The 21,497-nt window shown below is 45.2% G+C and overlaps 1 protein-coding gene across 2 annotated transcripts in view; it reads right to left on the bottom strand.

The window, feature by feature from the left end:
• The window catches only part of SQOR (sulfide quinone oxidoreductase), a 46,354-nt gene extending 32,036 nt beyond the window's left edge, over nt 1-14,318 (bottom strand). The window contains exon 1 of one of the 2 annotated variants that reach the window (XM_036300444.1): nt 14,182-14,318. The gene's annotated coding sequence lies outside the window, so the exon portion shown is untranslated. Of the gene's footprint in view, nt 1-8,822; nt 8,956-14,181 lie in introns of those variants that run through there. The other variant, XM_036300434.1, reaches the window with a different exon arrangement.
• Nucleotides 14,319-21,497: the final 7,179 nt, after the last annotated feature.

The following is a 21,497-nucleotide window of genomic DNA, read 5'->3' as shown; positions in this document are numbered from 1 at the left end:
GGGGGAGTTGTCCCTCAGCCTAGCCTGCACCCTCTCCAATCCAGGGCCCCTCGGGGGATGTCCGACTGCCAGTTTAGACCCAATCCCGCAGAGATCTGGCCTAAACCAGCAGTCGGACATCCCTCTCACAATCCAGGACCGCTGGCTCCTAATTGCTCACCTGCCTGCCTGCCTGATTGCCCCTAACTGCCACTCCTGCCGGCCTGGTCACCCCCAACTGCCTCTCCCATCCTCCCCGCCAGCTTGGTCACCCCCCAACTGCCCTCCTTGGCCTGGTTGCCCCTTACTGCCCCTCCTGCCAGCCTGGTGGCCCCCAACTGCTCCCTGCTCCCCTTTGCCAGCCTGGTCACCCCTAACTGCCCGCCCCCCGCCACTGGCCTGGTCGCCCCTCACTGCCTCCCCCGCCTCCCCCCCCGGCCAGCCTGGTTGCCCCATGCAGCCTGCTGTTCAGTCATTTGACTGTTCCTCACTAACCCCCCTGCCGGCCCGGTCACACAGCTTGCTGTTCAGTCGTCTGTCCAGTTGTTTTGATCGTGACAGCCCTGGCTTTTTATATATTAGAATATATATATTTCCATACTTCCCAGAAAAGAGACACTACTTTTCTATAGTAAGGTGGGGCACGATACTATATCAAAGACTACACACAACCCAGGGCAATAATGCATAATCATAATTATTTAATATCCCACATTGGAAATGTGGTGTAATAAAAATATATATGTACTTTTTTTGGTGTTTGTCCCCGGTCCTGGCACAAACCTCCTAAAACCCTTGGAATTTTCTGAGTGAATAGAGTTGTTAGTCAATAACCAAAAAGAATAATAAGGAGCCCCTTTTGACCATAATTGAGTTTATGCTAATGAGGTGACTCAACGTGAGATCCCTAGATAGCTTCAAGATGTGGGCTGATCACCAGGAAGACCAAACTTGTGATTATAAAGTTGGAACTTTCAGCCCCCTCCCAGCTTCTGTGAGAGAGATAGGCTGGAGATTTAATTCTATGAAAACTCCTGCACAACCAGATTCTGGAAGTTTCCATGTTGGTGAGCACAATGATGTGCAGACAGGGCGGGTGGCATCAAACACCTCTGGAGCTATCTATACCGGCCCAGTCCATGCCCAAAACCTTGCTCTATGCATGTCTTCCATTTGACCATTCCAGAGTTGCATTCTTTATAATAAACTGGTTCATTAGTAAAGTGTTTCCCTGAGTTCCATGTGTCATTCTAGCAACTTAGCCAACCTGAGGGGAGATCCTGGAAACCTCCAGGCAGAAGTGTGGGTTGCCTGGGACCCCATTTGCAGCTGGCATCTATAATGGGGGTAGTCTTGTGGGACTGAGCCCTTAACCTGTGAGGTCTCAGATAATTCTAGACTCTGATCCCGTCTACCCCCACTGACACACTTAGGAGTATCTGGGCCCTTCTTGTCATCCCCTGGGGTAGTCTAGACAGAAAATTGCTGCAGTCTGCCAAGAATGTAGCATGGATCTCTCTGGCCACCTGCTCAGGAACAGTTGCAAAAAATGGGATACCATTATTTTCCAACACCTGTATCATCTCTGGACTAGTGGAAGCAAAGTTAGGTTTGGCTTCCAAAAAATCTGGACTGATATTCCATCTTAGATTTAACTAGCAGAAGGTAAGTTGTGCTTTGTTTTAGCAGTTACCCATGGCCCCTTTCTAGAATCAGTATTTACAAACACAAAGTCCTTCTGACCCGGCTGTATCAACTTCATTAATAACAGCCATCAAGCAGAATGCCTGGGCAATGCAATCAGTATGAGCTAAGCACCTAAGCTGTTTTGACAAGAGAAGGAAACAGACGGAGTCTGAGTAGGAGGTAAAGGACTGGCAGCACTGGGGCAGTGGAAATGCTATGGGCAGGAACACCAAGAGGAGGGAGCAACGTAAGTAAATGAACCAAAGAGATGGCGACTGCCCTCCAGACCTCTCCCCAGCCTTCTCCGCCCTCTCTGGGCCCTGACAGCTGACCTGTAAACAGGGTGGGTATCATCTGGCTTCCCTTGTCCTCTGGTTTCCAGTTAGGTTCAACCAGTGGGAGGCACCAGTAGATTTGAAGATGGAAAAAGAGTAAGATTAGGATATTTATTCCTCAGACCCCTCCCTGCTGAACCTCTAGTAATCACTCCCTCTACTTGCTTCTTCAGGCCTCAAAACAATACAATTCCTTCACCACTCTTGGTTCCCCTGAAACTTGCCCACACTTTTGTAAATAGTTATTTTGTTAAACCTCTCTTAATACCATGTCTGAGAGTGCCAACTGTTTCCCAGAGAGCCTTGCTGATGAGGAGGGAAGGCCCAGAGTAGGTTTGGGCAATGAAGTCCAACCAGATTTGACCGATGTGAGGAGCAGACAAGAAAGAAATATCACAGCCCCATTAGAAAGGGTCATGTTCTGGAACTGAAGCTTTATATTGAAAAATCAAAGTTTCGAAAAGTGACAGAACAGAGGGGCAGCTCTGAGAAAATGAATCTAGTGTGAGGGAGCCAATTAAATTGGAGGAAAGACAAAATTAGTTCTGGGAGTCAGGTAGGAGGCTGGTACAGGGACACAGGTATGAGTGATAAGGGCCTGATTAGGTGCTGGCATTAGAAATACAAATAAAGATTCAGATAAGACAGAGGTGGGAAAAAAAAGAATGATTGGATCAGATATGGGAAGAGGAAAAAAGTCAAAGTTGACATCCAGGCAACTGAAGAGAGAGAAATTATGTGGGCAGAAACAGGAGAGCGAAGGCAAGGACCTGTCTGGGTTAGTTTGGGACAGTTAGGTTTGAGGTTTGGGAAGTGGAATCACCTAGAATGAGGATCACATAACTGTGGTCAACGAGGAAGGCAGATGTCCACTGGGAATCGGAAGAAATCTGGTTTCAGGGCTTAATCTTAGACAATCGTAATCCCAACTAAGGGCCACAAAGTAGCCACCTGCAGGCCCAATGCAGACCAGAGCTGTGTTCTGTCTGGCTCACAGTGTTCTCTTAAATTTTAAATTAGTGCCAACATTAAAAAATTTGGATATCTCACAGAAAAAAATCCAGATTTGGGCACCTCAGACAACAATGGGCCCACATTCTCACATGTAGACACCTGGCCAGAATGAGTAGTCATTGCTCATCTGAACCTGGTGCGAGGATCCTGTTCACCCCACCCCACATGGCCTATGTCATTTATGTAACCTGCTGGGTCCTGGCACCCATTTGAGCATGTGGTCCCTGCTAATGGCAGTGAGAGTCCTTGGAAGTTCTTAACAAAACAGATGTCTTTGGAGACACCCTGGGAAAGTTGAGAGGATGAACTAGAGCAATTCAATTGAGTTCAGCATTTTTGAGTTTTTACTACGTGCCTGGCATTGTGCTAGGTACCCCAGGGCCTGTGATGAATAAGAAGAGTCTATTATGTAACAGTAACAGGAAGGTCTGTTAAGTAGCTGTTTCAGAAATTCAGTCATGAGTAAGGGCTTAGAATAGATAATGAGAACAGAGATGAAGGTGTGAATGCACAACAAATGTTGAAGGAATTTCAGTGACAGATTAGCTACAAGGGATAAAGAGGGAAGAATGTGAACTATGACTTTGTTCCGTTTGATAAATGAAGAGAGGGTGTAAGCAACAGCATTGGATTACTCAAAGTGTAGTAAAGGTTACACAGGCTGCACCCTTCCTCTTGCACGCCTCCTCTTAAGTAATGACAGCGCTACTATCACCTGTGTGTTCAGGAACTGGATTGCTATTTTGTTATCAAATAAAGAAAATGGTCCTGGCCAGTGCTCAGTGGTCAGAGCATCAGCCTGTGGACCAAAGGGTCGCAGGTTTGATTCCCGGTCAAAAGAGCACATATCTGGGTTACAGGTTCAATCCCTGGTCTACCAATCGGGGGGTGTGTGGGAGGCAATCAATCGATGTGTCTCTCTCATGTTGTTTTTCTCTGCCTCCTCACCTATCCTCCCTCCCCTTCATTCTATCTGAAAAATCAATGGAAAACATATCCTTGGGTGAGGATTAAAAGAAAGAAAAGAAGGAAAGAAGAAAGAAAGAAAGAAAGAAAGAAAGAAAGAAAGAAAGAAAGAAAGAAAGAAAGAAAGAAAGAAAGGGAGGGGAGGAGGGAGGGAGGGAGGGAGGGAGAGAGAGAGAGAGAGAGAGAGAGGGAGAGAGAGAGGGAAAGAAAGAAAGAAAGAAAGAAAGAAAGAAAGAAAGAAAGAAAGAAAGAAAGAAAGAAAATGAAGCTTTGGCTGGGTGGCTCAGTAGGTTGAGCATCGTCCTGTACACCAAAATGCTGCAGGTTCGATTCCCAGTCAGGGCTGTTACCTAGGTTGCAGGTTTGATCTCCAGTTGGGGCACATAGGGGAGGCAAAAGATCTCTCTCACATTGACATTTCTCTCTCCCTTCCTCTCTCTGAAATCAACAAACATATCCTCAGATGAGAAAGAAAGAGAGAGGGAGGGAGGGAAGGAACAAAGAGAGAAGCAACCTTCATTTAGTCTTGTAGGGCCAAGTTGGAACTCTACCTCCGAAGCTGTTTAAATACTATTAAGTATTTGTTTAAATATTAAGCTGTGAAGCAAGGCTTTGGTAGTGGACCAGGAGCAAATCATCCAGGGAACAGAAACAATCATAGTTCCCTGATGATTCAGGGTTTTAGTGCCACACTGAGTTTCTTTAGTTCCCTAAGGGAAAAATGTAGGAATTTTCTTTAAAGAGTCACTGATTAAGGGTTACGAATGAGGACTTGGCAATGCAACAGTGGATCCCTTTGCTGCTGAGAAACGTGCTACAAATGTCCCTAACCTATACTCATTTTACAATCAGAAAGCCTTATAATATAGGGAGGCATTGACAATTTCACTAAGCCATACATTTGCTAAGGAGAAAATACAAATTATATTTACAGAAAGAAAATTCTTATATTATGGACCCAGAAGCAGAAAAAAAAATAAGTCAATTGGATTATTTCAACTGAAAGTTAGAAGTTTTGACTGAATTATATGCCCTGTTTTTCTGCTTGCTTTAGCCAGTGGGAGCTTGGCCACTCATGTTCTAGTGTATAAATCAACACAGTTTAGTTCCTTTTCAAATCCATCATTCGTAGTTGGCCTCTAGTCAAGTATACTGGAGGTTTCCTTTCAAGGTCTGCATATGCTTGTGGGTGCACATCCCTAGAGCATACACCACCACACACTGGAGAAGGGGGCCTGACCTGGAATTACTCAAGTCCTGTCACAAAGCAGGGATAAGCTTGGGCCTTGTCTCCTAAATCTGCTCAATGGTCACAATGAGATGCCTCATCAGCCGCCGGAGGGCTGGGTGGGATTCCCACTCAGAGCCTCACACACAAGAATCCTCTAAAGCAGTGGTTCTCAACCTTGGCTGCACATTAGCATCACCGGGGGTAAACAGGACTAGCCAATCAGTCAGGCATATTATTCACACCTGAAATTCAATGTGTGCGGTCTTAACACAATGAGAAAACACTCTCTCATTACAAGTTATACACCTGTTTCGAAAACGATTGAAGAGATGCCAAACTCCTTGAAAGGTTAGGACAGAATGAGGTGAGGGCTAGGTACCAGGTGTGCCAGGTTCCCTACGTGCACGTCTTCCCTTTGTCTAACCGTGATTGGCAAGCTGCGGCTCGCGAGCCACATGCAACTCTTTGGCCCCTTGAGTGTAGCTCTTCCACAAAATGCCACTGTGGGCTCGCATACAGTGCGATTGAAATTTCGTGGCCCATGCGCAGAAGTCAGTTTCCGGCCTGGGCGAATCTATTTTGAAGAAGTAATATTGATATTTGGCTCTGTTGACTAATGAGTTTGCCGACCACTGGAACTAAATGGCACAGTTCCCCATCCCAGTAAAGCTTTGTCTGAAGGTGTGTCAGGAGTCAGGAGACCCAGGATCACACCCCAGGTAGTAGCAGGTAGGGCTGGTCCTTAACCATTCTGGGGCATTTGCACTGGGTGGTTTCAAAGGTCCCTTACTTTTCTAAAATTCTGTGATCCTCTAAATGAGCAGAAAAGGGAAACAGGTTCACAAGCAGGTATTCAAACGGGAATACTTGTTCTACTAACAAACTGCTAGAGCTGTGAAGCATTGCAGCAAGAATGACAAGGGTTTAGAACCAGGCCTGTCCCCTAGGCTCTCTTCATCTTCTTATAAAGACACCAGCCATATTGGATTAGGGCCCCACCCTTATAATCTCATTTAACATTAACTACAGTTTTAGGCCCTATCTCCAAATAGCCACCTTTGGAGGTACTGGATTTCGATGGGACACAATTTAGTCCAGTATTTGCCCTCCAAAAGTTATAGGCATAGTTAGCCCCAGTGTGTTCTAAATGTCCTGCTCTTTACAAAGCTCTCTCCCCATTTTCCTGCCCCAATGTGCACTTTTACAATATAAATCACAGGGATGGCTGGTTGGACCGACTTTCCTTCTTCCTATTACCATCCACATTTGGTTGGATTACACAGACTTTTAAGGCTGGGAATTAAAAAGCAACTAATTGGCTTCAGGCCAAGTCTGGGCTGCTTCTAGCAATTTACCCTCACCTCTCCCATTTGCCAAGTCTTCAGGATCACCGAGGAATTATGCATTACGTGGCAGGGCAGGGCAGGGAAAGTGAAAAGAGAAATGTGCATCTCTGCCCAGAAATGCTTCATCACGTGTCTGTCTCCATTCGCTATACGACACTTCCTGTGTTACAACATCTGGTATTAACAAGCCTGGACACAAGCAAGATGGAGACACTGTTCTGAAAGGACTCCTCGTTTTCATTTTCTCTGGCAGGACACCAGCCACAAACTCTTACACAGACCCGTGAGCCCTGGTTGATGTTTCAGGCACTTCAGCTCCAGATGTGTTGTTTACATATTTGTTCAGCCAGTTAACAATTTTAAAAAGCCCAAATTTTAAAGTTACTCCTCAAACCACCATCTCGTTCCTAGATGAATTTTGTTTTTTCAGATGCATCCACAAGCAACCCTCTCCAATCCACTTAATTCATTCAAAAAATATCTATCAAGTGCATTCCCTGTACCAGGATTGGAAATGTAATGGTGATGGCTATATGCTTGCAGTCCAGTGAAGCAGACAAACAAGTTCTAATAAATGGTATTTATTTCACCCCTCTGTGACAGGTGCAGTGCTGGGCAACTTAAAGGCATGGTACAGCATGATCATCTCCACTGTACAATGAAGAGGCAAAGGCACAAAGAAGTTCAAGAAGCCAAGGTCAGACCCTAGCCGGTTTGGCTCAGTGGATAGAGCGATGGCCTTCGGACTGAAAGGTCCCAGGTTCGATTCCAGTCAAGGGCATGTACCTTGGTTGCAGGCACATCCCCAGTGGCGGGGGAGGGGAGGGGGGGGGAGGGGAGGGGAGGGGAGGGGGGGAGGACGCAGCTGATTGATGTTTCTCTCTCATTGATTTTCTAACTCTCTATCCCTCTCCCTTCCTCTCTGTAAAAAATCAATAAAATATATTTTTTTAAAAAGCCAAGGTCAGACTGCTAGTCAATGGAAGTGTCGAGACCAGAACCCATGTCACCTAACTCCTGGGCAGTGCCCTTTCCCCTGTCAGGGAATCTTTATTTTTCACTAATCTCCAACTGAAAGTTAACACTTCCTTCAATATATACAGTGTCATATATATGTGAACTTTAACATCTGGTAGCTCAATTTTGAAAATGAAATGCCTTTATAATTATTCAAAGTATATATATATATATATATATATATATATATATATATATATATATATATATATATATATATATTTTGGGGGACACCCATCTAGACAACAAACCACAGCAATTATTAGCTGTACCTATGACTGTCTCCAATAGAAATCATAGATATTTTATTTTATTAAAGGTGTTGTCTATATCTTGAAATATTGTTTATGCTCATTACTACTTCAAAATTATGGTAGCTATTACATCCACTGATAGATCTTATTTAATGAATTATTTGTAAAGGCATATATATTACTACACAATAAATTATTATAATATTTGACAAATGTTTTGAAACTGGTTTCCTTTACAACAGTGTGCCTTTTACTTTATACCTTTAAAAGTATTGTTCTGAGAAGGGGTCCTTAGTCTTCCCACACCTGCCAAAGGGGTACATGGCACAAAAATGGGTCAGAACCCTACATGATAGCAATGGGCAGCCCACACCAATCCAGAGGCTCTGCTCACTGTGTCTTTGAGCAAGAAGCTAGGTTGGGATTTTTAGAATTAAACGAGAAACGTAAACTAGAGAGAAAGAACCCGAAATTCCTTTCTGCCTCCTTTCCGCCCACTCAGTTCCGCACGTGCCCTACACGCTCTGCTCTCTGCCAGCCGCAGGGCAGCCGACTGGAGCGCCCACCTGTCCCACGCGCTGCGTCGGTGGCTAAATGTGTCCCGGCTGTGGGCAGGCGGGCTGACGTCAGCCTCTGACCCGGAGGCCGTGCACCCCCCGTGCCCGGCCGGTGCTGAGTGACGCAGTCAACAAGCCGGGGTGCCAGCACTTCCCACACACGCAGGGGGGATCCTGCGGTTTGTACCCGCCCCGAGCAGCTCAACCCTCCGCGCCCCCCAGGCTCCGCAGTCCTAGAAGGAAGCTCAGTCCCAGGACCTGGGTTCCCCACGGGGCAGCAAAGAGCTGCTGGTGTGGGGCGGGGAATACAAGTGTGAGCGAAGCCCCAGCCGCAAGAGCAGAGCTGGGCCTGCAACCAGCCTCGGGGGTGCTTTCTGTCCCGCCGGGCCCCCCGCCCCTGGCCCGGGGCCGGAGATCGGCCGCCGGATGCCTCTTACCCAGCGGCGAGCGGAGCCTCGGGCCACAGTGTACGGTGTTGGCGCAGCAATAGCCGCGGCTCCCAGCCCGGGCTCGTGGCAACGGCTGGGGCCCCGCCCGACCCCGGGGCGGAGGCTGAAGGCGGGGAGAACGAGGCTCCCCCCAGGAAAGGTCCCGCCGCTGCCCCGCCCGGGGCGGCGCCCGGGCACCGAGGCCAAGTGCAGCCGGCACGGGGCTTTGTGAGCGCACAGAGGACGGAGCCGAGACTCCCGGGTCCAGGGGCTCGGGGACCGCCCTCGGGGCAAACTCACCTCCACTCCCCGCACGCCCTGGAGGGCGGCCCGGCACCCCAAGCGCGACAGCGGAGGGCAAGGAGGCCACCTGTTGCTAACCCCCACCCCCACCTCGCCCGCCTGCCGGTGCCCGGGTGCTGCTACCGAGAGGGCAAAGATGGAGGTGGGGCTGTGGTAGAGGCCCTGCTGGTTTGTGTCGGGTCCTCAGGTGCGTCTGGCTTCCCACCTGGTTCCCGCGTCTGCTCAGGGCGACCGCAGTTCCCCTAATTTTACGCTTTGGATGATGGAGGCTCTGCGCAGCCCCGTGGCGCATTTGACTTGGTAAACGCAGGGGTCAGCGGGCTTTCCGCCACCGCCCTCCGCACCGCGTTGCGCCCTACTTTCATGCTGGGCTTGCAAACGCCCTTTCCAGGTGGGTGCAGTGTAAGTGGTTCTCACAATATCAGACCTAACAGCCCCCCCCTTTTTTTCCCCTAAGATATATTTTTACTTATTTTTTTAGAGTGAGGAAGGGAGAGGGATAGAGAGAATAGAAACATCAGGAGAATCATACACTGGCTGCCTCCTGCACGCCCCCTACTGGGGATGGAGCCAGCAACCCGGTCATGTGCCCTGACCAAGAATTGAACCTGACCTCCTGGTTCATAGGCTCACATTCAACCACTGAGCCAAACTGGCCAAGCAGCCCCTTTTAATAATAAATACAGGGTGCCCCACAAGTTTACTGCAACTTCGAATGTTAAAAACTTTCCCCTTGAAAAGCCCCTAAAAGTATTATTTGTTCTTTTACATTTTGTTTTGTGACTTTTGAATAATTACTTTTTTAAAAATTTTGTTACAATCAACGTGTTCTATCTTCAATCAATGGGACGAACTGCATCTATGATAAAAGCACTATGAACACTATAGCTACAAGTGCAGACTGTAGACTTTTATTGGCAACTCAGTTCCACCTGCAGGACTGCTTCTATTACATGATTTTCTGAAATGGGGAACAACTCTGGTAAAGAAGCTCTGAAAAGAAAAGGGAACCCTCCTTCACTGCTGGTGGGAATGTAGGCTGGTACAGCCACTATGGAAAACAGTGTGCAGGCTCCTAAAAAAATTAAGAATAGAGTTACCATACGACCTAGCAACCCCTCTGCTGGGTATCTACTTGAAAAATTTGAAAACATTTATTCACAAAGATATATGGCCAAGACATGGAAACAACCAGAGTGTCCTTCGATAGATGACTGGATAAAGATATGGTACGTTTATACTATTCAACCATAAGAAAAGATGAAACACTGCCATTTGCGATAACATGGATGGATCTTGAGAATATCGTGCTAAGCAAAATAAGTCAGAAAGAAAAAGTCAAGAATCATATGATTTCACTCATATGTGGGATATAAAACTGAAAGCAACAAATGAACCAACAAAATAAGAAGACTCATAGACAAAGACAACAGTATAGTGGTTACCAGAGGAAAAGGGGGTAGGGAATAGAAAAGGATAAAGGGGATCAAATACATGGTGACAGGAGATTTGACTTTGGGTGGTAAACACTGAATGCAATATACAGATGATGCAGCATAGAACTGCACACTCGAAACCTACATAATTTTATTAACCAGTGTCACCATAATAAATTTAAAAGATATTTTAGTAAAATAGCAATATATATATATATATATTAAAAATAACTATGAAAGGAAAAAAAGAAGCTCTGAACAAAATGAATACAATCTTCTTTCAGTTTTTCCAATAGATGAATTCCTAGAAATTTCACCCTATGCATATTTGTAATTATCTCAGCTAGAATCCAATTTATTTTACAAAAATTATATATTTTTTCAGACTTGAATGTTATGGCAAAAGGTGGGGACACCAGGAATCATGCAGGACTCATGACGACTGTTGTATGACACTGTCCACACAGGTCAGAATGTGGCCTGACTCCTACCCTCTAAAGGCCAATAGATTGTTTCAATCATCTTGACAAACAGAAATGCCCCACTTCACATCCCAGGCATACAACCCTCCCCATCCCAGTTAAGAAGCCCTGGTTTACATGGGAAGACTGCAGGCAGCAGAGAATCGGAGGAGACATGCTGCTTGCCGGATGGTTTGAGGTTGGTGGGTGTGGAATCAGATTCAGTTAAGGAAAGTGTCCTGAGCAGATCTTATATGCGGGGGCCTCTACATGTATTCATTCTAATACCTCACCGAAGACCCCTTCTTCTCCCCCCGCAAGGACGGCTACATCAGGCAGGCAGGCAGGCAGGAGGCTGAGAGTTTACTCACTCACTCATGCAGTGTTCTTTCATCTAATCCCACCTGCTACGTACCAAGCAAGCCCTGTGCCTGCTGCCTGGTCATATACTGCTAACAAACTCAGACTTAGTCCCTACCCATGCGGGGCTTGCAAAGTTGCAAACATGTGCTTGGGGAGATGGGAAACTAGGAGAAGCATCATTAAGAGTGGGAAGAGGAAGTGATAGGAGGAGCTGGCGCTAAGAGCAACACACCCCATTTTAACAACATCCTAACGAAGGAAGAGCAAACCACCCGGGCTTTGGAAAGACAGGCGGGCTAGTGAGCAGGAAGGACTGGCAACAGGAGCTGGGCGAGAACGGAATGGAACAGAGAAAGGAACCCTTTGAAGGCAGGAAGGGCAGGCCGGAGGAAGAGCGTGATAAAGAGGCTGTTCTTGTAGGCATGCAACTTTATTTTTTTAAGATTTTTTTAAAATATGTGTTTATTGATTTCGGAGGGGAAGGGAGAGGGCAAGAGAGTTACAAACATCAACGATGAGAAAGAATCACTGATTAGCTGCCTCCTGCACTCCCCCTACTGGGGATGGAGCCCACAACCCGGGCATGTGCTGTTGACAGAATCGAACCCAGGACCCTTCAGTCTGCAGGTCAACAACACTCTATCCATGGAGCCAAACCAGCTAGGGCTTTTAAAACTTTTTTAATATTGATTTTAGAGAGAGAGGAAGGAAAAGGGAGAGAGAGAGAGACACCAATGTGAGAGAGAAACATCAATCAGCTGCCTCCTGGGGATCAAGCCGGGAACTGAATGGGCAACCCTTCAGTACACAGGACAATGCCCAACCAACTGAGCCACACCAGCCAGGGCGGGCACACAACTTTGAATAGTACCCTCTGTTTTGCCGAATCAGCAAGCCCCAACCTCATTCCTTCCCTGCAGTAAATCTTCCCTGGGTGAGTAAGTAGGTAAAGAAGTAGCTCACCCCTCCTTCCCGCTCCCCCCATCCCCGCCCATCAAATCCCTCCCTAGCTCAGAAAGCAGCCCAGCCAAGGTGACACCAGCTTCCACATAGTGTTCATCCTGCCAGACCATGCAGCTGTCTCAGAACCTCAGAAGGGGTGGGCAGAGAGAGTACAGTGATCGTGTATTATGTCAGGTTTCTTCAAGGCAGTCCCCATACCTCCCAAATGTGCCATTTTCCTCACAGCCATCCTACACATCAAATAACAAAAGTTGCGGTCAGGCTATACAGAGCAGCTAGAGTTTCCTCGTTTGTTACATAGAAGATCAAGTGGTTTTTAAGACCAGGAGCAGTTATGTATAGAGAGGTGCATCACAAACTATAAAGACTCTATCTCAATCAGGATTCCTGGTTGCAAGAAATAAACCAGCTCTGGAGAACTTACATAGGAGAGAGATATTAAAGGATCTCAGGGGTTCATAGACTATCATAATGATGGAGTAATGATGGCAGGAAAAGTGGAAAGAACTCAGGACAGCTCTGCAGAATCAAAAAGCAGAAATCACACACCATCTTTTAGTATTCTGGCCTCCCTCAGAATACTCCCATTGCCTTCACAAATGACTCTAGGAGGAGTGACACAAACATAAACGGACCGAGAATCAGGTCCTCGGCGGGAGTGTCCATTGACCAAATCTATGCCAAAGACCAGCATCACAGCTGTCAGAACAGGGAGAGGGCATACTTGGTCCCTCTGACTTCCACCAGGACGCTTGTGATGGGTATTCCCCCCAAATGGGGAAAAGGGTTGAATATTAGGCAGGCAAAACAAAAAGATGTCTACTACAGGCCACATAAATATAAGAACTTACTACATATACTGTTTTTTACATACATAAGCAAGGTAGCACAATAGTGAAATTCCTCAGCCCGAGAGTAACAAAGAGCTCTGCTAAATATAGTATATTAGTATATATATATTAAAGAGTGCTGAAAAGCGAGGGTATGGCAGGCAGACTCTCTATCCAGAGGGGGCTTCTCAGAAGAAGGAAAAATACTGAATCTGGAATCATCTTTTTCAGAAACTTAGTCTCAAACACGGTTTTGGGAAATTCTTTTTGCCTAAATTTCCTCGGCTATAAAAGAGATAAAATTTGTCCTCCTACCTCAAGGATATGCTGGAAGAATAAACACTGTATCTTTTGGGCTATAGTAGCTCAGAGTATATGTGGGACTATGAAGACCAAAGGTTATGTTTGTGTTGTACACCATCTCTCTCAGAGAGAAAGGCCTCAGTTAACTGCATCAGTAAAATGGGTATTTTTGTAAGTGCCTACCTCATAGGATCCTTATGAAAATTAAATGAGTTAACACAGCTAAAGTGATTGGTACTATACCTGGCATCGAATAAGTACTCAGGTAAATGGTAGGTAATAAATGGTAATTACTAAAGTACTGGTAACTACAGTACTATAGTTATTATTGTTATCTAATGTTCAGGCAACTGTTAACCTAGATACTGAAGAGAAAGACCTTCCATACGGACAGGACGAGCAAGAGCGGGCTAGTACGCTACAGGTCCCAGTAAGATGCATGCACTACAGTGGATGGAAAATAAACCCTATGAAAAGTCAGAAACAGGCCATTTCATTTACTATCAAGGACTCTGAAATGTTTCCATCTAGCCAGCTAACTCTACTTTAGCTTTTCCCTGGACTTTTCATTTTGCAATTGGTCAAAGGATTGAGCCTGATGAGGTTAAGTAGGCAGAAAACATCTAGACTTGAGAATCATCTGGCCTATCTGAGACATGTAGAAGAACGGCTGATTTTGTGACTTGTGAGAGCACAGAAACCACCTCACCTCTAGGTACCCAAGATGATGTCCAGGTCGAAGTGGAAGGTTAAGTGGTCAGGAGGCTCATGAGGAAGTATCCAAGCATGTTCTGAGTATCAGTAGACAGTGCCAGGAAGTGAACAGGTCCAAGAGGACCTTCTGATGTGTCCAGTCTTTCTCTGTAGGTATAATGTCTTCTGTTTTTCATGATTCTATAATAAAGTCAGTTCAAGCATATAAAATAAATAAAAATTTCTATTTAGCCCTTTACCTAAAAAGTTTGCTCATCCATTTTGGATGCTAGCATACCCGTCAACAGCTGTCTACCTATTTTGACCCTAGGTGCAAAACTGACACCATTAACCATCATCCACAACTTATTGGTCAAGTCCTGCCCTCTATCATCCCCACAAATGCTAACAAGTTCAATTTGTAAACGCCTCTCCTTCTGTCATCCCTGTCCCTAGTGACGCTGGTGCCCCTCTCACCGGCATGTTTGGATGGCCTGGTGAGTGGCGTGTCCTGTGTGCCCTCATGGCACACATCCTGTGGTGGGCTTTTGGCCCTACGTACTAGTAATAGAGCCTTCCCAGCATGCCCACGTCCCTCAGTCTCTGTATTCCTTCCTGTATTGTCACTGGAGTGAAGAGGAGAAAGAAGGTTGGAGGGAAGCATCCTAAACTGCAGAGCAGAGCTTCCGTGAAGACAATGGGCAGTCCTTGAGCTAAAGTGGCCCATCGGGGAAGTCCCATGTCTCCCAGGAGTGGGCCCCTGGCTAGGAGCAGCGTGTAGAAAGCGTGTCTCAGTGCAAATGCACAGACCTCAGAGCATCCCAGCTGAACCCCTCGTCGGTTCCAGTCCTGTAGTTAGAGGTGTGTGAGACACATTCTCACGGCTATGACTGGAGCCCAGAACAAAGATGAGGGTGGGGTGACCCAGCCTGCTTTAGATCCCAGTCTGCATCTTTAATAACCAGTCTGACCTGCCAGGTGGCACAAGCTGCCTCTCAGGACACCACCACTCCTGGCTGGAAGCGGGTGAGTCAGAATAAGGGGGCTTCAGGGTGGCCTGCAGAGGGGCAAGGTGACTCACGTGGGCCTCGCCTCCTCTCTCCTTGCCATTACACTTTCAATCCAGACAGGAAAGGAGCATCTGCCTCCTTCAGAAGCAACCTCTTCCCTGCTCCCCCATTCGGAGGGTAAACCCATCTGAGGCCCAGGTTATGAGGTAGTTACGGTCAGAAACATCTCATCTGAGATGAGTACACTGCCTGGATGCTGTCAGTGCACCGAGCAGATGGACCGGAGCCATTATGAGTGAAACCAGCAGTCCAGGAGCCAACACTCCTGGAGACCCGTGGGATAGGTGTCTCAGAATGTTGGTGCTGGAAGAGCCTTAGGGATCACCTCCTGCCAGCATGTCTACCCGGAGGGAAACTGAACTGCTTAGAGCCCTCCAGGGAGAACTGAGTAGAAGCCCTCCTGGCTTTTAATCCTACTGTGCATTTCCCCACAAAGCCATACAGGTGTGAGAGAGACAGAGCTGAGTGATAAACTGAAGACCCAAAAATGCAGGCCCAGCATGGCACTATCGAAGGTCGCTCTCTCCAGGTGCTTCCGGTGGTGGTGAAATGTCTCAGAGCAGCCATAATAGGAATGTCCCGGCCATTCTGCAGTTGCTCATTCTCCCAGCAGCTTGGCCTCTCTCCTGTCTACTCCAGCATCAGCATCATGTCAAGGGAAGAATCCCGAGCCGATCTCACTCAGTCCAGCCTCACTGTGGCTTCCTTCTACCAGAGAGGCATGGAACTTCCCTGTCAGTGCAGGAAAGTCAAGAGTTCTGGGCATTCTTCCCATTAGGCTCTCTCCTAACAGGACACTCATGTCTTCTTCCACTTCTGTTCTTCCAATATTATCAGCTTAGAAATGAAGTGGTCTATCCATATAGCTCCCTATCATTGGTATAGTTTTATCAAAATATTCAAAGTAAAGCTCCTGAGGTCTATTTCTATCTCTGTTCCTAGTATCTCCAGCCTAAGAAAATTCTCTAGAAAGGTGGTACTTTGGGTTTTTCCCACAGTAAAATCCTAGCTCCGCCACTTGAACTGTATGATCTGGGAAGTTACTCAGACTTAACATGTCCTCAGCTGTAAATGCACTCACCTGTAAAATGGTGATGAGACTATGGTGTTATGGTGATAACCTCCCACGGCTGCTGTTACAGGATAACCTATTTACAGCAGCTAGCATGAAACAGATGCTCAACACAGCTGGGGTTCTGAATCTTAGGCTTGGGGATGAGCTAGAAGTAGATCTGAGATTAGAAATCCAGCCAGAGATGAAAATACCCTAAGCAATTAGATAAAACAAGGGGGGAAACCCAGCAACCAATGAGAAGAGGTATGTGGTTGACAGGAGGACTGCACCTGGGTGCTGGTCACTGCTATTTCCTCCTTTGAGTTCCTGGATTAGCAGGCATAGAAATGAACTCCTAAGTAGCATCCTTATTATTAATTTAGGTAACGCATATTAAAACACTTTGAGCCTGGCCAGTGTGGCTCAGTGGCTGAGCATCAACCTATGAACCAGGAGGTCATGGTTTGATTCCCAGTCAGGGCACATGCCCTGGTTGGAGGCTGGATCCCCAGTAGGGGGCATGCAGGAGGCAGCCACTCAGTGATTCTCTCTCATCATTGATGTTTCTCTTTCTCTCACCCTCTCCCTTCCTCTCTGAAATCAATAAAAATATATTTTTAAAAATTTTAAATACCTTATTTTAAAAAACTTTGAAAAACAGAACAGCCCTAGCTGGTTTGGCTCAGGGGATAGAGCGTCAGCCTGCAGACCAAAGAGTCCTGCGTTTGATTGGGTAGAGGGCATGTACCTCGATTTCAGGCTCCTTTCCAGCCTGGGCCCTGGTCAGGGCATGTGCAGGAGGCAACCAATCGATGTGTTTCTCTCACATCGATATTTCTCTCTGTCTTTCCCTCTCTCTTCCACTCTCCTCTAAAAAGCAATGGGAAAATATCCTCAAATGAAGATTTTTAAAAAAGAAAAACATAACATGCTAGAGGAGCCTAGAAAACAATAATAATGTTATATGCTTATATTTACAATAAATAGAGATTTGTTAAGGTTATCTCATAAATGGGGGAAGGGAGATGGAAGGGTAGTGTGTCTTCTCACATCTCCTTTATTTATTTTATTGATTTCAGAGAGGAAGAGAGAGGGGAGAGAGACAGAAACATCAATGATGAGAGAGAATCATTGATCGCCTGCTTCCTGCACACCCCACACTAGGGATCAAGCCCACAACCTGGGCATGTGCCCAGACAGGGAATCGAACTGTGACCTTCCGTTCATAGGTCAATGCTCAACCACTGAGCCATGCCGGCCGAGCTGACTGAGTATTCTAATACATATTCCCAAGACAGTAGGTAACTAAGCCAATGAGATTCCCTATAGTCTTCATCTAGGCAGTTTTACTGCCAGGCTAATTTTTCACCAATTAGACCAGGTGTTGGCTTCTCTTGGGCCCGGTGCCCAACCTACACCCTATCAGCTAAGACCTAATGTGGAGGGTCAGGTGAACAAAATCACACAACACCTCGGACCTTTGACCCAGCAAAATCTCTGGCCTGTAACATTTTTCTTAGAACATGGTTGATGGTGATATATTACATGACTGGAGAAGAAAAAATAGGTAAAAATTAAAAACCTCAAGCCCAACTAAAAGACTCAAAAAGTTAGGAAAATGTCATTTGAAACCTATCAAACGTTCCCCATAAATCACTTTCAAACATCTCACTGTTTAAACAAAAGTTCAGACCATACAGAAAATCCTGACTTACCTAAAAACTATATATAGTAGTTGAAAACGCTTAGGCCAAACTACATCAAGCTAATTAAGTCAGTATCAGCGTCTGTAGACCTGGGGGAGCAGAGAGTACCACAAGATGGCAGCATTGTCCCATCTATGCTTTCTCGGGTTGCGTGTTCATCCGTTGCACTTGCTCTAAAACGGCCCAATTCTTTTTTGAAGCTACAGTATTTTTAAGAGGCCTGAATAGCCCCTAGCTCAGGGGTCCTCAAACTACGGCCCGCGGGCCACATGCAAATACAAATATTGTATTTGTTCCCGTTTTGTTTTTTTACTTCAAAATAAGGTATGTGCAGTGTGCATAGGAATTTGTTCATAGTTTTTTTTTAAACTATAGTCCTGGCCCCCTGTTTAAAAAGTTTGAGGACCCCTGCCCTAGCTGAAAGAGAAGGTGTAAATCTTAACAGTAGATGTGGTGTCTATTTTTTTTTTAAGTCCAGTATGCTCATTATCTCTAAGCTCACTTCATTCCCAAGATCCTGGGACTGGCTATCATTATTTTTTTAGTCTATCTGAATATGTAATTAGGCAAGGAAGCAATGGTTTAGATTATCCAAGAATTACAAGCTCCCAAGCCATTTTTTAATTGTAGGAATTTGATCTTTTTATTGTAATATTCCTTATTTATGTAATCTAGTTTTTTTATTTTAACTATTTTTAATATCTGTATATCTCTCCTACTAGATTCAATTTGATCTCAACTGTGATGGTTAATTTTATGTGACAACCTGGCTAGACCATGGTACCTATATATTTGGTCAAATACCACTCTAGACATTTTTTTTAAATGAGACTAACATTTAAACCAGTAGACTTTCAGTAAAGATTACCCTCCATATGAATGGACTTTGACCAATCAAATGAAAGCCTTAAAAGAAAAAGACAAATGAAAGCCTTAAAAGAAAAAGATGGAGGTCCCCTGAGGAAGAGGGAATTCTGCCCCCAGACTGCCTTTGAACTCTTCCCTGGGGATCCAGGCTGTCCTGATGATTTTGGAATTGTCAGCCCCCACAATCATGTGAGCCAACTGCTTGATCAATCTCTCTCTCTCTCTCTCTCTCTCTCTCTCTCTCTCTCTCTCTCACACACACACACACACACACACACACACACACACACACACTGTTAGTTCTGTTTCTCTGGAGAACCTTGATTAATACACCAACAATAGGCTGGGTGGGCACTACTGCATTATGGAACCATAAGATGATTAATAAATACCCTTGATCTTAAATGCTAAGGCAAATGTAATATTAAGTACCATGAGGACACAAGAAAAAAGAACTTTGGGAGGTGGTTTGGAAAACTATAAAGAAGTGACAACTGAGTTGCAAAAAATGAATAGGTGTCCAACAGGCAGACATTACAGGATGACGGGTCCTGAGCAGTGGAAGCCCTGGGAGAAAAAATACACATGCACAAAGGGGCACAGTAAGTACCTCCCCGCCATGTGGATGTGACTCCAAGATACTGTGATATAACATCCAACATTTTTTAAGCTTTTACTATTTTGTTAAGGGCTTTTATATGGATAGCAAAACAGCTCAAAACTCTATGAAGCCAGAAACACTTATCCCCAACTTTACAGTTCAGGAAACTTAAGTACACAGGGTTTAACCAAGTCCAAGGCCCCAAATCAAACAGGAATATAAACCAGCAGTCTGACTTCAGAGTCCACAATCCTAACCACAGTATTACTAAGACTGAATATACTATAAAATTTTAAATTTTATGATCAAAGCAGAGGCCAGGAACCTTCAAGTCTATATACATGTTTTTGTTGCTTAGTATTCCCTGACAAAGTATTCACTATCCTTTATCATCTTTTCCAAAGTCCTAATGAAAGTCAAGCTGACCCAGGAGTGAGCAGCACCCATACATGCTCAGTGATGTTCAGCCCCGTTCTTATCCAGATTTGAGCACTGCAGGCCTCCTGAAGCGCATTAGGAATGTATTAATCAGAATAAAGAGTCAGTAGGGGGGCGATCTTACCCTAAAAACAGATGAATTTCATTAATGTATCATTATTTTACAGGCCTTTAAATCTCCTTTATTCAGGGTACACAGTAGATACATTACTTTCCCTCTACCTGTCTTGGCCCTTCCTTTTCTCTTCCTCGGTTACCACCCCCGTTCCACCCCAAATTTTATCTATCTTCTCTCTGATGGCCCTGCCTTCACATTGTGTTTCTTTGGAAATTTCACTTTTTGTGTTTTTTGGGGGTTTTTTAAATCCTCAACTGAGGATATTTTTCCATTGATTTTTAGAGAGAGTGGAAGAGAGAAAGAAAGACAGAGAGAAATATCAATGTGAGAGAAACACATCGATTGGTTACCTCCTGCACGCGCCCCAACCAGGGTCTGGGCCAGGGAGGAGCCTGCAACTGAGGTATGTGCCCTTAACTGGAATCGAACCCGGGACCCTTCGGTCCGCAAGCCAACAATCTAGCCACTGAGCCAAACTGGCTAGGGCTGCTTTTCCTGTTTTTTAAACTAGTCATTCATAACTGTCTCCCTTGACGACTTCCCTCACTCTCTTAATGGCTTTGAAAATAAACCTAGTCTCACCCTAATGGCCTTATACATGCAAAAAAACTAAAACAGTATGAATAAAAGCTAAGCAATAGAACAAATCTTAAATATCTGAATAATCAGAACAAAAATATTTGAACAAATATACAATAGAGAAACTATCTTATCCAAATGGAAAACCTAGAAACTAAGTAACTTTTTAAAAAATATATTTTCAGCCCTGGCAGGTTTGGCTGATCGGATAGAGCGTTGGCCTGCAGACTGAAGGGTCCCAGGTTCAATTCCAGTCAAGGGCACATGCCCGGGTTGCAGGCTTGATCATCTGTAGGAGGCGTGTAGGAGGTAGATCAATGATTCTCTGTCATCATGGATGTTTCTATCTCTTTCTTCCTCTCCCTTCCTCTCTGAAATCAATAAAAATATATTTTAAAATATATATATTTTTTTTTTTTTCATTGATTTCAGGGAGGAAGAGGAAGGGAGAGATAGAAACATCCATGATGACAGAGAATCATTGATTGGCTGCATCCTGCGTGCCCCACTCTGGGGATTGAGCCCACAACCCAAGCATGTGCCCTGACCAGAAACTGAACCGTGACCTCCTGGTTCATAGGTCGACAACCAACCACTGACCTACACTGGCTGGGTAAATAACTTTTTAAAATGTGTGCACAGTGAGGTTTGAAGATTTAATCACTGAATCCTTGTTTTGGAGGAAATCATATACAGGGTGTCCAAAAAAAATGTATATACAGTTTAATAACTGATAGTTCAATTTTGAAAATGAAATGTATTTTAATAAACACTGCCTTTATAAATATTCAAAGTGCATGTATACATTTTGGGTGGCTATATATATATATATATATATATATGAATCTATCTCCTCCAAAGGTCATCCACAGAAGTCCCTCCAAGGGGTCCAAGAACTC

Source organism: Myotis myotis, unplaced genomic scaffold (assembly GCF_014108235.1).
Source record: "Myotis myotis isolate mMyoMyo1 unplaced genomic scaffold, mMyoMyo1.p scaffold_m19_p_1, whole genome shotgun sequence".
Taxonomy (NCBI): Eukaryota; Metazoa; Chordata; class Mammalia; order Chiroptera; family Vespertilionidae; genus Myotis; species Myotis myotis.
This window is presented reverse-complemented; position numbering and strand designations above follow the sequence as displayed.